Here is a 16,470-nt window from a genome sequence, read left to right as displayed (position 1 = left end):
GCAAAACACTCACATAAAAAATAGTTAATCTAAAAAAAGTTTTTTGAACTTCGTGTGCACATAAAAAACAGTTAACCTAAAAAAAAGTTTCTTGAACTGTATGCGAGCATGCACGCACACGTTTTCTGAAATAGGGTTTGTCCATGTAGGACAGACTAGCCAAGAAGTCCTGATCCTCCTGTCTCAACTACCCAATTCCTGGGGCTACAGGTATATGGCACTTACATGGCTTTTCATAAAACTGCATAGAAGTAATTCATATTCCTTCTGCAGACACATACACACACACACAAAGTTCCACAGTTCAAAGCAGTCACCTGCTACCGTAAAGAAAATAAAAAAATAAATAAATCACCAGTAAATTCTTATACTTTGAACTACAGAAAGCAAACACTAAAATTATGACCTAATAGTTCAGATAATAAAACTATGTAATTTATAAACAATTTTTAACTCAGTTTACCTTAACAAAGACGTTTAGATAACCCAAATCTCTTAGATCCTTCCAAACAATTAAGGAATATAATTAAAAAAAAAAAAAAACAGCCTCAATCACCATTTAAAGACCCATGAAGAAAGTTTACATTCCTAATTAAGTCATTAAATACCTGTTACTCAAACTATTCAAGAACTTGTTACTCTATTTTTTTAAAAAAGTCTTATTCATGAGATTTTTTTTTCCACTACGTTTGTACCTTCAACTGCAAAGTTCAGTATTAACAACGACGGCCAGTAGCCCTGCCCAGGAAGGTGATGGAAAAGGCAGAAGCAGGTGCACAAGAGCTCTTAAACTCGGGCTCTGGTAACCAGAGCGCACAGAAGGCGGGGTCTAGAAAGCGGTTATGGGGCGGGGGAGGTAGGGGCCCCCGGAAAGCCCGCTTCTTCTAGCGCCAAAACACGATCTATTTGTTACCCGCACTTCACACAATACAAACCCTAAAACAGCCATGAAATAATTTTTTTTTTTCCCACAGCGAGCAGCGCAGGGACGGGCCTCGAGAAGAAAAGTTGGTTCAAGTGGGCGCCCCACCGGGGCCTAACAATCCCAAACCGCAGTTTCTGCTAAGCAAGCAACGCGGCCCGAAAGCCCACCGGACCGCTCGCTGGCTGCCCCCGATTCCAGACGCGAAGAAACCCGATCTGGAGGACGCGACTGAGCAGGGGCGGTGGGAGGGGCGCGGAGACGGATAATCAAAGGAACCTTCTCCGGGCGAGAGGTCCCTAGCTGGAGTCGGGGAACGCCTACCGGGGCCTTTCTGCTCCGAGAGGAAAAGCAAAAGCGAGGACCCCCCCCCAGACCCCCCGGCCGCAGATGCTCCCCGCCCAGGGTTCGGGCCGCCGGAGGGGGGTCGCTCAGAGGATGGAATCTGGCGGGGGTGGGGGGTGGGAGCGATCCCGGGGCCTCGGGCCGCCGGGGCCTGTTCCCTTGGAGAGCTCACCCCCCCCGACTACACCCCAGCTTTCCCCCCACCCCGAGGGAGGGCTCCTCCGGCGTACGGGAGCGGAGGCCACAGACCGTGCAGGCGCCGGCGCGTCCCCGGAGAGACGGACGGTGTCAGTCAGTGCTGAGAGGAACCGAAGTCGGCCTGAGGGGGACGAGGCTCGCGGAGCCAAAAAGGGGCAGGCGCGGCGGGGCCCGGCGCGACCCGGGCCTTGCAGCACCCTGCTCTCCAGCCGGCCGTTGCCAAGGGCCGCAGACGCGCAGGCATTACCTGTAAATGAAGCGGCCCCTCCTGCCAAGGGCGGAGTGGCGGGCGGGACCCCCCACCGGGAGCCGCCACCGGCAGCGGCTCTCCCTCGAAGACCGCGGCGGGAAGGCCCACGGGTTCCCCGGACTGCCCAAAGCCCAATGGCCGCCTCCTCTACATGAACTACTAGGCGCCAACCGCCGCAGCCACCGCCATCTTAGGGCCTCATTGTGGTGGGAGAAGAGGGGCGGGGGAGCCGCGGAGGGGGGCAACGCTCGGCGAGACGTGCGCCGTCTCCTCGGCAACGGCCGCGCTGGAGGGCGACAGCTCGGCGGGGCCGGAGCCGCAGTGCGAACTCCCGGCGCTCAGGGCCGGAGTCACGTGACGCGCAGGAGTCTGTGGTGTCACTTACGGCCCTCTAGTCAGGAACGGATTTAGTCAAACGAACAACCTGAGACTACATATCCCAGAATGCCGACGCAACCCGGTAGTCAAAGGATACGGAACTACAAGTCCCAGCATGCTGTGCGCCTTCCAGATAGGTCCTCTGTGTTAAGACTTGAGGCCTGTGAGAAAGTGTAGTAAGTGCGTTAGCTCCCTCGAGAAAAATCGCGGCTCTTTCTAGTTTTCCGTAGAGGCATCAAATCCAGATGGAAGTAGAAAGACTGGAAACCCTAGGATCTTTTGTAGCCCGTTCCTACCCATAGTCTTGTCGAGAAGGAAACGGGCCTTTACAATCTAACGCCTAACTTTAACGAGGAGATTAAACCCATTATTCGGTGGAAGAACCATAACTAATTGCCAATGGTCATCGCCATTTGGAACCTTGTCCCGTATCTTTTTTGGGTAGAAACAGGTGGTTTTAAGCAGAATTCAATCTCGTGAAGTTTTCTCTGAAAACTTGCAGTAGTCTTTGAATTCCTTCATAATTTATATTCTTGCTAACAGCTATATTAAGGTTAGTAAATTGACAAATAATGACTTTTAAACATCACAAAACAAAAACTCAATAAAGTTGGGAGGCTTTCAGTCTGCCAGACTCCGAAGATAGAATACCTGTCAATTTTAGTTGCATACGTGCACATTGTTTTTAGACATTTTGTAATTATGGGATGGGATTTTTAAATGTAAGATAATGTAAGTGGGGAAAAAAATAGGTTTTGTGTTTCCACCCAAAATGTTCCCTACAATTACCAATTGTTTACAAAACAAATAGTACAACTATCTCAGCACCACAGTTCATATAAAGAAAATTCTTCCAGCCCACTGCAATTTACTATTGAGTCTAGGTTCACCCATCAATGTAATGATTCTTGTGTATTCGTTTTATTTCATTTTTGAGGCAATGTCTCATGTATTCCAAGCTGGCCTCAACTCTCTTTAACCTCGGATCCTTCTGCCTCTGGAATGCTGACATGTGCATTGCTGGAAATCAAACCCAAGCTTTCTTGCCTGCTAGGCAAACATTCTATCAGCTGAGCTACATATCCAGCCTAGTAGTGGATATTGAACCGAGATCGTTTCCACATGCTAGGCAAGCACTCTAACACTGATGTATCTTCACTCCTCTTTCTTATTTTTCATTTGGATCTGGATCTCTCTAAGTTGACTATACGGACTTGAACTTGGCCTTTGTAACTTTGTTGTTGTTGGTTTGTTTTTGGGTTTTTTTTGTTTTTTTTTTTTTTAAGAGGATATGAAGTTGGGAGTGGTAAGAGGGTAGAGTAGATATTGGAGGCACTAAGGCCAGGAGTGGAGGTGTGTGTCAATGTGATCATACACATTGCATGAAACTCAAAGAATTAATAAAAATACTATATATCTTAAAACCATTCCTCAAACTAAAATACCAGCATCACCAATCTTCATAATGAATGAGGAAAACAAAACAACAACAGCTCCTCTTTACCCTGAGAAGCTGTAAAATTATTCTGACTTCCAAAAATTTAGCTTGTATATGTAAAGAAATAAATCAGCTTGGTATTGGTAATATCTGATTATGCCAAATAATTATATAGGCAGAAAGTGCTTTAGTAATTTAGGAGTGTTGGTCTATATTATCTCAAAAATAATAGTATTTCTAGATTTTTATGTAAAATTAAATTTTGGAGCCATCTGTAAATTCGTGAGTGGGAAACAAAGGCAGAGGATACTGAGCCACACCTGAGAACTGAATTTCAACAGTCCACGTTTAGGAGAAAGACTGAACACATTTGTTGAAATATTCAGGGGTATAAATGGCAGGCTGTTGTGGAAAGGAATGGATTATGCCAGGAATACATAGCATATTCAGAATAAGCAATGGCCAACACAGAAGACAGACTGGATGAAGCGGAGAATCATGTGGAGTGCCACACAGCAGAGGTCGAAGAAGGTAAGTCTGAGCAACAGGTTGGGTCCAAGGTTTAGAAAACCTTAACTACCGATCTGAAGAGGTTGGACTTTGTTCTACAGGGCATGTGAAACTATTTGGGGCTTTGGAAGAGGTTTTTGTTGTTGTTGTTTTTGAAGTTCTGGAGAAAGAACCTAGTGTCCTAGGCGAGTACTGTTCTACAGCTGTGTCTCCAGCTCTTGTTTTTCTTTCTCCTCTTCCTCTTCTTCTTTCTTCTTTGGCAGGCTGGCCTTAAACTTATATTCTTGTTCCCACCCTTTGTGTGTCAGGGAGACTATTAGGCATTGTCTTCCAGACTGAGCATGAAATTGTTGAGACTTTAACTAGCTTAGTATAAACTAGGAAAAGAAGAAAAGGGAACAATGACAAAAAAAAAAAAAAAAAAAGGTTGGTATCTGGTTTGGTGTTAGGGAGTTATAAATGAATACAATTCAGTACTCAGGTTTCCGTTATCAAAGTTAGTTGTCATGATAGGTAAAATACTACCAGTTTTCTTTCTTCTCTTCTCTTTTTTTCTTTTTCTAGTTTTTTTTTTTTTTTTTGTTTTTGTTTTTGTTGTTTTGGTTTTTTGTTTGTTTGTTTTTGTTTTGTTTTGGGGGTTTTTTTGGCTTTTTTTTTCCTTTTTGAAACAGGGTTTCTCTGTGTAGCCTTGGCTGTCCTGGACTCAATTTGTAGACCAGGCTGGTCTCAAACTCACAGACATCTGCCTGCCTGTACCTTCCAGAGTGCTGGGATTACAGGCGTGCAAAAACAAACAAACAAAAACCAAAAAACCTCCCAAAATCATGTTTCTGTTTCTTAATATGTAGTAGGACCCTGATCCAATGGTACTTACAATATAACATTTTGTGTTTATAGTGTTTGTATTTTAAAATATATTTTGAATGTTTACTAACAACAGATTATGTCTGTAACTGAAACCTTGCCCTTTGTACTTCTGTACATATTCTCAATTCCTTGTAGATTTCATTTATTTTGCTGATTCTTAGTTTACTTTTGTTTTTGTTTGAAAACAAAAAACAATTCTCTGCAATGACTAGTTTAACCTGCAGATGGTGATAGAACGTAAGGGAAACATCTTCAGCATCCATTAGCCCATTATAACAGAATGTTATAGTCGCATTATGTATTTTTTTGGTGCAACACAAAAAATAAAAAGTATGTGATAAGCCAAAATAATAAGCTAAAACCCCTTAAGAACTCATTTTTTTTAAAAATTGAATTACTATGTCAAGAACTCCCATTCTTTCCTACAAAATCACTCATCTTTGCAAACATAAATACTATCCCCGATTCATTATTATCGTTATTTCACTTTCTCCATAAAACTATGTACATTTATGAATAAATGTTTTATTTTTTATTTTCAAATTTGATATAAATAGTATACTTATATAATTTGCTTTGTTCGTGAACATTATCTTTCTGAGATTTATCTATTAATATAAATAAATGTAAAGCCTACGAAGAATTTAAAAGTAATTATGAAATATACTTAAAAACTACATTTCATTTTAAATTAGTTTAGTGGATAACATAACGAAAGATGATATTGGCCACTCTAAACAAGATATTTTAAATGAAGACCTCTGACCTAGTTCTTATGCTTTAGTTCAGTTTAGACACTGTTACTTCTGATTTCGTCTAGCTCAAAGTGTCTTAATTATGTCACTATCAGCATTTTGCATTTAATGATTCTTGAGGTTGTTTTTTATTTGTATTTGTATTTTTTTTTGTTTGTTTGGAACATGTGTATGGATTCAGGTCAGAGGGCAACTCTTGGGGGTTTGTTTTTTTCTTTCACTACGTGGCTTCTAAGGATAAACTTGGCGTTTTAGGCTGGAAGCCAGGCTTTTATAGACTGAGCCGTCTTGCTGGCCTGAGTGTGTGTGGTGTGTGTGTGTTGCTCTTTTGTTTTAGGGTGGGTATAGCTATTCTGCATATCACGGCATACTTCTCAGCACCTTTGGCTTTACGCACAGGGTACCTAGGACAGCTACCTTCCCAGTGATAGAAACCAAAGGTTCTTCTGACTTTGATTACCAAGTATCCCCAAGATCAGAGAAATAGAGAAGAAAATCACTCCTAGCTCAAAAGCACTGATCTAGTCTCTGCAAAGAAAAAAAAAAATCGTATTAATTATGATTTGCTTGTGTATCTCTTTCTATGGAAAAAAACTCTGTCAGCATAAATAATTGAATCAATTGTATGACTATATTGGCTAATTAGATCTGATCCACATGCATAATTAATGTTGTCTCAAGACCTCTGAAACCCTTCTCTGTTTCCCTTCTATCAGATTACCATGGCATCTCTCCTTACTGCCCGGTTCAGATTCTTCATCACCAAAGTCAGAGGAATCTAACTGCTGTTATCAAAATGAAATATTAATGTTAATACCAGTTGGGTTACCCACTTATTCATAACCAATTTGTGCTGATTTCTCTTAAAAAAAACACTTATTCCATAAATATAATCCTTGTGATTCTAATTCCAGCCATGTTTGTATTTTGTCCACCTTACTCTAGCTTTGCTTCTATGGAGTTGTAACTTCCATGCATTTTTTATATTTCCCTTGTGTGCTTGGGGGGAGGGGTTACATGACTTTATTCATCCTATTTATTCGTTGCAATCATGTTCAGGTCAGCAGGAGCGCAATCATGTAGAATGTGCACTTCTTAGGGTCAAATTGTAGGGACACAAGTGACAGTGAACAAAAGACTACATGGGAGGTAAGTCCATTTCTAGTCTCTAATCATCCCTACAGCATGAAAGTGTGTGTTACAACTAAATGTAGCTTTTAAAAAAGATTTTATTTATTTAGTTTGTGTATGAAAGCATACTAGAGATTCCAGTATAGATGCTTGTGAGCCACTATGTGGTTGCTGGGAATTGAACTCAGGACCTCTGGAAGAGCAGAAAGTGCTCTTATCCACTGAGCCATCTCTCCAGCCTTAAATGTATATTTTTAGTTAAATAGATTAGGTAACTTGATGAGAAAACTAAGAATATGAGAATAGAGGTGATAGTGTGTCTCCTAACAAAAAGTGTTAATGACAGGAAAGTGAACCTCTGTTTCTTCCTCTTAAAACCATGTTGTTGAAAACAAAACTGTAGGGGGAAAAAGGACTCAGATTTGCCGTAGTTGTAAGAGAGTAGTTTGGTTTAAAAAAATTAGTAAATCTGGTCTAGAAAACTATCTTTGTCTAAATAAATGAGATCTGTAGGTTTGGTGTATACTTTTAAATAAGTGCCAGCTGGTGGAGAAATGTACAACCTGGAGGACACTAACTGAGCCATAAAAGAGGCACTACATTACTTAGGAATAGCTATGAATGCCACATTTTCTTTTTTTCTTTTTTCCATAGAAAGGCTCCCACACTGCATCTCTCTTGCCATGATGAAGTCTAAAGTCACAGAAATGATAACACATGAATAAACACAGATTAAACAGGTAAAAGTTTGGATACTCTTTCTTTGCCAGAAAATAACTAAATTTCTAGAGTTAAAAGCTAAGGATGCTGTGATAGGTCAAGCTATCCAAGATGTGTTGCAGGGTGTTACTTTATAAGGATTATTTTGAGATAAAGAAAAGGAATATGAGCTGGGTGTGCTGACACGGGTCTTTAATCCCAACACTCAGGAGACAGAGGCAGGTGGATCTCTGTAAATTTGAGGCCAGCCTGGTCTACATGTTGAGTTCCAAGACATCCAGAGCTATGTAGTGAGACCCTGTCTCAAAAAATAAGAAAAAAAGGGAATATAAAACCAAAACATTATACAATATAAGTATTAGCTTGTATCATGTATTTCCTTAAATATTTTGTTTGTCCCCACTCAAACTAAACAGAACAATGCCTTCCCTTATGAAGAACTGACACACTCAGAAATACCGGAAGTGAAAGATAAAATGTCAGACATTAAGAAAATAAAAAGAGCCCAGAGTCGTTCCTAATTCTCACAGTTGGGAGGAGTCAAAGCGACGATGTTGGTGTGAAAGGAACAGAACTTGATGCTTGCCCTTGCACAAGGGAAACTCAGTAGCAATGCATGCGGATGGGTGACTTGGGTCAGGTGACTGTGGCAGGAACTGAGGGGTAGAGTGGTACAGTACCAACCTCATCCCTCCAAGCCCCAGAAATGCTGTGAAATTCCTAAGCCAAAAAGAAACTCTTAAATTGTCTGAAGTGAGTGAGATAAAGCTTGTCCAAGACCATACAAGGGAGCTTTTAAGAAACATGTAAGTCGTAGCTTGGGAAATGTACATGCCTTACTAGCACTGCTCAAACCTTATCTACTTGAAGGTTCCCACAGCTTCAAAGTACAAAGCCAAATCCCACTTACTGACAACTTCTAAATTTATTTATTTACTTATTTACATATACAATGTTCTACCTGCATGTATCTCTGCAGGCCAGAAGAGGGCACCAGATCTCATTATAGACAGTTCTGAGCCACAATGTGGTTGCTGGGAATTGAACTCAGGACCTCTGGAAGAGCAGCCAGCTCTTAACCTAAGAGCCATCTTTCCAGCCCCTACCGTCTAAGTCCATAGAGTCCATGTTTTTCTGTTTTTTTTTCTGGCTTAAGCTGAATTCTTGTGATTTTTCTCAAGTGAAGTTTCATTGTTGCTTATTTGTTTATCCTTCATCTTTTCCAAATTCAAACGGCCTCTTTTTTCATTATTTTCTCAGAATACCGTGGACACAAGGCTTCTTTGTACAGTAGAATTTCCCTGAAAATGTAGAGCTCATGGGAGAAAGAAAGGGAAGAAGAGAAAGTGGAATGTAAACTTCAGTAAACATCTCCAAACTGAATATTCACTAACCTGTTCTTTAAAGATCTCTGACTGTGACCCAGAACTGCCGAGCAGCTGTCTTTCTCAGTGAATTTCATGGAGTCTTCTTCCTTCATACTCTCCTCCTTTTACCCTTACTTCCTGCCTTGCTATTTCATTCCTTTCTCCCTGGAATACTAGCAAGAATTTCAAATGTTTAAGTCCTTCTGCACTAAAAGAACACTTTTGTTCTCTTAACTTCAGTTGTAGAATTTTCCAGCCAGACCTACTGCAAAAATAAGTGCCATTCTTCTGTGCCCACACCAATCAGTGTGATCCCAGCCGTATGTGGAATTCTAAGAAATTACTGTTTTTTCTGAATACTGAAATACTTACAGTTTAGAGGAATTTTACTCCAACTACATGACTGCTCTGGCAAAGAATCTAGCTGGAATGTAGACACACTCTGGGTTACAGTGTGATCTGGCTGGAGAATAGACACAGCCTTAGTGTCTGTTTATCTTCAAACAATGAAGACAAAGTTAATAAATAGAAGGAAGCAGCCATGATTGAAAGTGAGCAGACAAAGTAATGAATCAGAGAAAGATTTGACAGAATGAGACAGGATATGCCCAACTCTCATGAGAACAGGACAGGAAAGAGAGGCTACTTAAGAGCAATGCAGGGAGAGAGGGTGAAGTTTTTTGGTTTTGTTTTTTCTGTTTGTTTTGTTTTTGTTTTTTTAATTGGGACAGTTTTACAGAGACAGGTTACAGAGAGAATAAGCTAGAAAAAAAAGGTGAAGACAGAATGAGCTAGAGAATGAGAAGATTAAAACACATTGCCAGAATTAGTTTGAGGCCAGGCAGAGCAATTCAGTCAGAAGTTAAGAGAAGCCAGTTTGAATCACTCCTTGGAGAGGGGTTTGGGCCAAAACAGCTTTGTTAAACCATCCAGCAACAGTTCAGAAAGAGCTAGAAAGGCTTGGGGATGGCTTCTATCTCATGCCATCATCACAGGAAATAAAAATGACATAAGGCCCTAATAGATCCTGATAAGAAGATATTCGAGAAGAAACATCTCTATCACTCTGACATTGGGTCCCTTAATCCCCAAGAATGAGGCAAAGGATTGCCAATTTGCTTACTAGGTGCAAATCTTTGGTTCCAGACATAGTGAGAAAGGAATTAATATGTCCACTTTTCTAAATATGTCCCTTTTCTAAATATGTCACTTTTCTAAATATTTTTGTTTATGTTGATTATATCACCCACAGCTGGTCATTTAAAAAAGTAATCTCTGGCGAGTGTTGTAGTTCAGTCAGTTGAGTGTTGCCTACCCGGACAAAGCCTGAGGTTTCTTCTCCAGCACTAAATAAAACTATGTCACACGTTCCCAGAGATCATAGTCACTTAGATAGAGGATACAGAAAGACCAAGATTCTAGGGAATACTAAGCTACATGGTGTAGCCTGTTTCTTGGCTTCAGGCTTTTTTGAAACTAGCCTAGTGTACAAGAGAGCCTGTCTCACAAAATAAAAATCTCAGTGTTCAAAGGCTATGATTACTCTCTGTAGGAAGCACTTCTGGTCTGGCAGAACCTTTGGGGGAAGATGTTTGGTGAAGATTATATGGGGGGAGAGAGAGGGGAAGGGAGGGAGAGAGAAAGAGAGGAGGGTGGGGGCTCAAGTCACCCAGGGAAGAAAGGCTGCATAGGTGTGGGACCCACCAAGGCCACACATGTCAATGCTGCTGAAGCTGCTGATGTCCAAGATGCCAGAGCTCTGTGCCTGTGTGTTGTGGTCCTGGTAGTTCAGGGGCAGAGTCTGAGGCCTGGCATAGTAGTGAGGGGTCAAGTGAGCATCCCTTGGTAATGCTTGTTCAGGAAGCAGGTGGGAACTGAAGGAAAGGCAATAAAAGATACATGGCAGAACTTAGATTAGTACAAACAGGATAATCGAGTTATAAGCCAGTTGGGGAAAAGGCTAGCTATAAGGCCTAGGCATTCATAAATAAATGAGTCTCTTTGTCATTATTTGGGAGCTGTTGCCCCAAATTAAGCTCCATTTTATAGACACCACTCCTTTTGGACTACTAGCCTCAAAACTTGCAATGTAAACCTTTTTGTGTTACTTAGCTTGAAGTTTTTGTTATAGAATGGAAAAATACAGTTTTTTTAATGCCTAAAGAAAAATAAGTTTTTTTATACATTATTACTGATGAAGTTTAGACAGCTCTTTATTAATGAAATTACTTATTTATTATTTATATTTTCCATGTACGGATATTTTGCCTGAAAGTATGTGTGTGTACATATGTGCCTGATGCGTGAAGAATCAGGAGGGGATAACAGATCCCTTGGAACTGGAATTGCAGATGTGGGTGCTAGGAATCAAACCCAGGTCCTGTGAAAAAGCAGCCAATGCTTTTAACTACTGAGCCATCTTTCTAGCCTGCGGGGGCGAGGGGGAAGATAGTTTTGAGTCAGAAGGAAAAAAATATGAGAAATCAATTAGAAACTGTCAGGTGGGCCTACTGTGAGGAGTTATTACGAAGGGGTCAAAAGTCATTGACTTTGGTTGAGGAGTTCATGGGAACAGAGAATGTGAGGTCAGCGAATGTAGATAGTTGTTTTCACAAAGCTTGGTTAAAAATAAACCGTAGAAAAGTAGCTAGAATGTGTACCTCACAACAGTAACAAAGGAGGACTTACTGTGGCTGGTTCAGAATCAAGGCGACTCATGGGAGATGGAATAGTATGTTTGCAGGGTATCATTATTGAACCACACCATCTTCAGTTTAGCCAGATAGATTCCTTTTTCTCTTTTCTTTCAGTTTTCCGGATGCATGATGGCATAGTGATGAGACAGTCCTGCATACAGTGATACCGCCACCAGTCAGACAGACAGCTCTGATTTCTAGATTTACACTGACACCCAGGTTACCCAGGCTGATTGGATGGAGTTCTCTCTCCTAGAGATTTGAAGTTTATGTGGAAAAATACACAGGTGAAATTTCCATTGAAGCTCAAACATTTTCAAGGTACTGCATGCTACAAAGTCCAAGAACTCCTTTTTTTTTTTTTTTGAGTCAACGTAAAATGCTACATTTTTGCTTGTCTGTGTCGTTCTAATTAGATCTGTTATTTATCTAGTGGCTTTCCCCAAAAATCTTATTTTTGCTCTAGATGTCAAGATGATGTCAGTCAGCAAAACAAAACAAAACAGTCTATGTGGACATCACTGTAACTGGGCCTCAATATTTCAGAATCTTTCTTTGCTGATGGCAGACACAAAAAGGATTCTAGAATTTTGAATTATGAAAATTGAGAATTTTCCCTTAGTGACTCTACTGAGAAAGTAGGAAAAAACAAAAAGAAAACAAACAAAAGCAAAAAACAACTCAAAACACTTCCATCCTAGAGGAGTCCCTCACTGCAACACTCACTCTTGGTTCTGCACATGCGTAGCAGGTGGCCTTTGCTTTTCTTGAGGGTTCTAGTTACTGGTGAAGCCACTCAGGTGCAAACATAACATTTCGAAATGAGAATTTCATTTTGTTTTTGAAACAGCATCAACTGTGTGTCCCTGACTTGTCTGAAACTTGCTATGTAGACCAGGGTGGCCTTGAAATCACAGACATCCATCTGTCTTTGCCTCCCCAGTGCTGGGATGAAAGGCTTGCACTACCATGCACAGCCACAAATTTATATATATTTGGTTTTCCTAGACAGGGTTTCTCTGTGTAGTCTTGGCTGTCCTGGACTCAGTTTGTAGACCAGGCTGGCCTCAAACTCAGAGAATTCTGCTTACTTCTGATTTAAAGGCATATACTACCACAACCTGGCCACAAACATGTTTTTAAAGAGCAGACACAACATTACTAAGTAGAATTAAAGCATATGTCATATATTCTTTTTTGTTTGTTTGTTTCAACAGCCTTTCTCTGCTCTGCCTCTGTCTCTCCGTCTCTCTCTCACACATATATACATTTATGCACATACATAGACTTTTTTTTCTTAAATAGAGATGACCATAAGTCAGTGGTTTTCAGCTGAGGGCTGTCTTGACCCTCAGGGGCCCACTTGGCAACATCTGGGTTCATTTTGGTTGGTACATCAGGGGAGTAATGTTAAAGGAGCCAGGAGAGTGGAGCCAGGAGTGCTGTTAAATCCTGCCACACCCAATACGGCCACCACAGAAGAACCAACGACAAAAAATGGTTTAAGCCACAAATATCAATAATACCAAGATTAAAAATTCTTAATGGACAACTGAGTGCAAACACAAAGCAGGTTCAGACCAGTTTTGGCTTGTTTACTTTTTATTCTTTTGGCATATTTCCTGCCATATGGCAAGTGCAGAAGTTGTTTGATAATCCTTAATATTATTATTATTATTATTATTTTAAAAGGAATGTTTTAGAATGTGGTTTTACTTACCATGTGCTCTTTTTTCATTTCATTTTTTTTTTTATCCCCAACAGATATTTTACACAGGAAAGCTGAAATTCTGTTTCATGTGTTAAATGTAAAAAAATAAAATAAAATAAAATGTGTGTTTCGGGGGCTGGAGAGATGGCTCAGAGGTTAGGAGCACTGACTGTTCTTCCAAAGGTCCTGAGTTCAATTCCCAGCAACCACATGGTGGCTCACAACCATCTGTAATGAGATCTGGTGCAGGTGTACATGCAGACAGAAGAATGTATACATAATGAATAAATAAATATCTTTAAAAAATGTGTGTTTCATTAGAATTTAACCTTTATTTGGTGGGGGAAAAATAATGATGTGATTTTATGAGGAAAAAGATGGTGCTGTTCAGAAGCACAAAATATATACAATTTCAAAATCCTTTATACAGGGAAATTAAAACAAACATATTCCTTGGTTGAAGCTGTTTTTTTAGCTTTTGTAAAAATAAATAAATAAATAAATAAAAACAGTGGTCTGAGAAAAGACATTTAAATTTTTTCCTTTTAGATAACTAATAAACTCTCAGTTGTACAATCAGAGAGAAAGAAAAAGTTCAACTAAGTGAGACACTGAAGTACTAAGAAACTGGTTCATTGTATCTTAACTAGAGCGCTGGAGAGGACATGGGCTATGTGGAAGAGGAAGTTGTATTTCTTGGAAACCTGGCAAATGTTTAGTAACATTATTGTTGTTGTTATTTTATTACATTCTTCTTGTTCAGGCAAACAGGGAGAACCAGGCAGATTTTTCCCTTTTTGATGGTCCTTAATCTGGCCATGTAGGCTAAACTGACTACCCAGCAAGCCGCAGGCATCCACCTGCTCTCACCTCTACAAGGCTAGGATGACAACTGCATGTCACCATGCCTTGATTTTTTTAGTGCACCCCATCTCTTTAATGCTTGGGTTTTGGGGTTCACACTCTGGAGCTTTGTGTTTGTAGGACACGCACACACTTTGTGGCCTGAACCATCTCTTCAGTCCTGGTCTCCCTCTTTATCATGCATGTTTTCATTTATTTTTTTTAATCATGTCTTCTTCCTTCCAATGTTCTTGGTAGCCTTAAAGGAAAATGCTTTCCAGATTAAATTCTCTTAGTTATAAAATAAGAAGGGCAAAGGGCGAGCAGTGTATAAATGAAGAGGGTAGAAACTGCAGCTGAGGGAGGGAGGAGTCTTATTTTCTGCCATAACTGTGATCTTCAATTTTTTGTGGCTATATTGAAGCTTATTCTGAAAAGCATTGGGATTAAAGCCATGAGACATTGGGCCCAGCTACCACTTGTAACCTTTTGTTTCATATATCATTTGTAAAACACAAATGGTATTGCCAGTTTATCTTTTTGTTTCATTATCTTAATTTTTGTGGATTTTGGAGAGAAAGCAGAGATAAAAGTGTGGAGTTAATTTCTCAGATTTATTAGGAGGATTTTGACAATTTAATTTCAGCTAAGGAAAGAAATATATTTCTTGTAAGGTGAAAACTTTTGTTTCTGGTGTGTGACCTTTTAATGAGCTCTTATTACATAAAAGTAAAGCACAGATTATATACTGAAACAGAAACCTTGTGGAAATAAAATAGCAATATTTCTATGCATAACTCTGAAGTGTTTTATCTTTACTATGCTGATAATGATGTTACCAGGTTTTATTTTCATCTTAGCTGGGGAGATAGAAGTTTTGCCGCTTTTTATGAGGCAACAAAGAAGGTAAGGATAAAGCATGTTCAAAAACACCTCAATGAGAGATTTAATCTCTTGTAACCTCAGCACTTGGAATGTAAAGGCAGGAGGATGGGGTGGGATTCAAGGCCAGCTCAGGTTACCTGAGACCTTGTCAGAACAAAGCTTCCACCTGATGCACCAGCAACACATTTAAGGGATCAGGGCAGCTCCCTAGCTCCCAGAGTGGGCCAGGAGCCCAGCAAGCAATTAGGCTTTCAGACAATAATATAGGGGTTTCAGCTGAGGATTACAGCTCTGTCATTGTCTGCAAAGAGCACCAGGGGGCAGTGAAAGGGTCATCCACAGGGCTCTGTATTCAAGGCTTTTACCTTGATCACTTACACGTACAATTCATCATTGCTCTTTCATTACCTATGAAAATCTGTGATATATATATATATATATATATATATATCTTATTATAAGGTGAGTGTGCTGGCTTGTTTTAGATCAACTTGACACCAGCTCTAGTCACCTGAAAGGAGGCAACCTTGGCTAAGAAAACACCTCCGTGAGATTGTGTTGTGGGCAAACCTTTAGAAGATTTTCTTAACTAGCAATTGGTTGGGGAGGGCCCAGTCCATTGTGGGTAGTGCCATCCCTAGACTGGTGGTCCCAGGTTCTATAAGAAAGCAGGCTGAGAAAGCCATGAGAAGCAAGCCAGTAAGCAGCACCCATCCATGACCTCTGCATCAGTTCCTGTCTCCAGTCTGAATTCCTGTCCTAACTTCTTTCAATGAACAGCAATGTCAAAGTGTAAGTCAAATGGCTCTTTTCCTTCCCACCTTGCTTTTGGACATGGTGTTTCATCACAGCAATAGTAACCCTAAAACAGTGAGGTAGGTTGTTGTTATTGTCGTTATGTAAATAGTAACAATTAGGCAATACATGAATAAGAGAAGTGGCTCTTATGTGTGATTTGGTTCAATCACTTAATTCTATAGATGAGAAAGTTGATGTCCAACGAGATAAAATGCCAAAGTGAGCAATGATGGATCCTCCTAAACAATGAAGATATCAGTCTTCAGTAAAATGTAGCAATGATCCCTTAACTGTACAGCTCGTATGTATGATAGCTGGATGGAACCAGCCTATATGTCTAGCAACAGATGAGCTAACAAAGAAACCACACACACACACACACACACACACACACACACACACACAAACTTTATTCAGAAGTTAAGAAGAACAAAATTATACAAGTTGCAGGGAAATGGATAGGGTAAGAGACTCAAAATATCAAATATTGGAAGTTCCTACTCACATAAGGAATCTCTATTTGAAACTACACACACCAGTCATAAAGGCATAAAGAGGACTACATGGTGAAAGGACTAATAAGGAAGAGGGAACAAGAGAGTAATGGGGATGGGAAACAAAAACAAATGTTACTTTTTTTTTTCTCCTCACACACA

The 16,470-nt window shown here is 40.2% G+C and overlaps 1 protein-coding gene and 1 long non-coding RNA gene across 3 annotated transcripts in view; one reads left to right on the top strand and one right to left on the bottom strand.

Moving 5' to 3' along the window:
- Positions 1 to 1,845, bottom strand: part of Pcm1 (pericentriolar material 1) — a 91,564-nt gene extending 89,719 nt beyond the window's left edge. Inside the window, exon 1 of one of the 2 annotated variants that reach the window (XM_060381648.1) lies at positions 1,713 to 1,845. The gene's annotated coding sequence lies outside the window, so the exon portion shown is untranslated. The remainder of the gene's footprint in view (positions 1 to 1,712) is intronic. The other variant, XM_021653888.2, reaches the window with a different exon arrangement.
- Positions 1,846 to 2,135: 290 nt separating this feature from the next.
- On the top strand, positions 2,136 to 13,570 carry LOC132653618 (uncharacterized). Its single transcript, XR_009591369.1, has 4 exons — positions 2,136 to 4,062; positions 7,449 to 7,534; positions 11,692 to 11,898; positions 13,342 to 13,570. It is a non-coding gene; the product is annotated as an uncharacterized LOC132653618 (long non-coding RNA).
- Positions 13,571 to 16,470: the final 2,900 nt, after the last annotated feature.

This window comes from Meriones unguiculatus, chromosome 4 (assembly GCF_030254825.1).
Source record: "Meriones unguiculatus strain TT.TT164.6M chromosome 4, Bangor_MerUng_6.1, whole genome shotgun sequence".
Classification (NCBI taxonomy): domain Eukaryota; kingdom Metazoa; phylum Chordata; class Mammalia; order Rodentia; family Muridae; genus Meriones; species Meriones unguiculatus.
The sequence above is the reverse complement of the archived record's forward strand: the minus strand, read 5'-3'. Positions and strand labels throughout refer to the sequence as shown.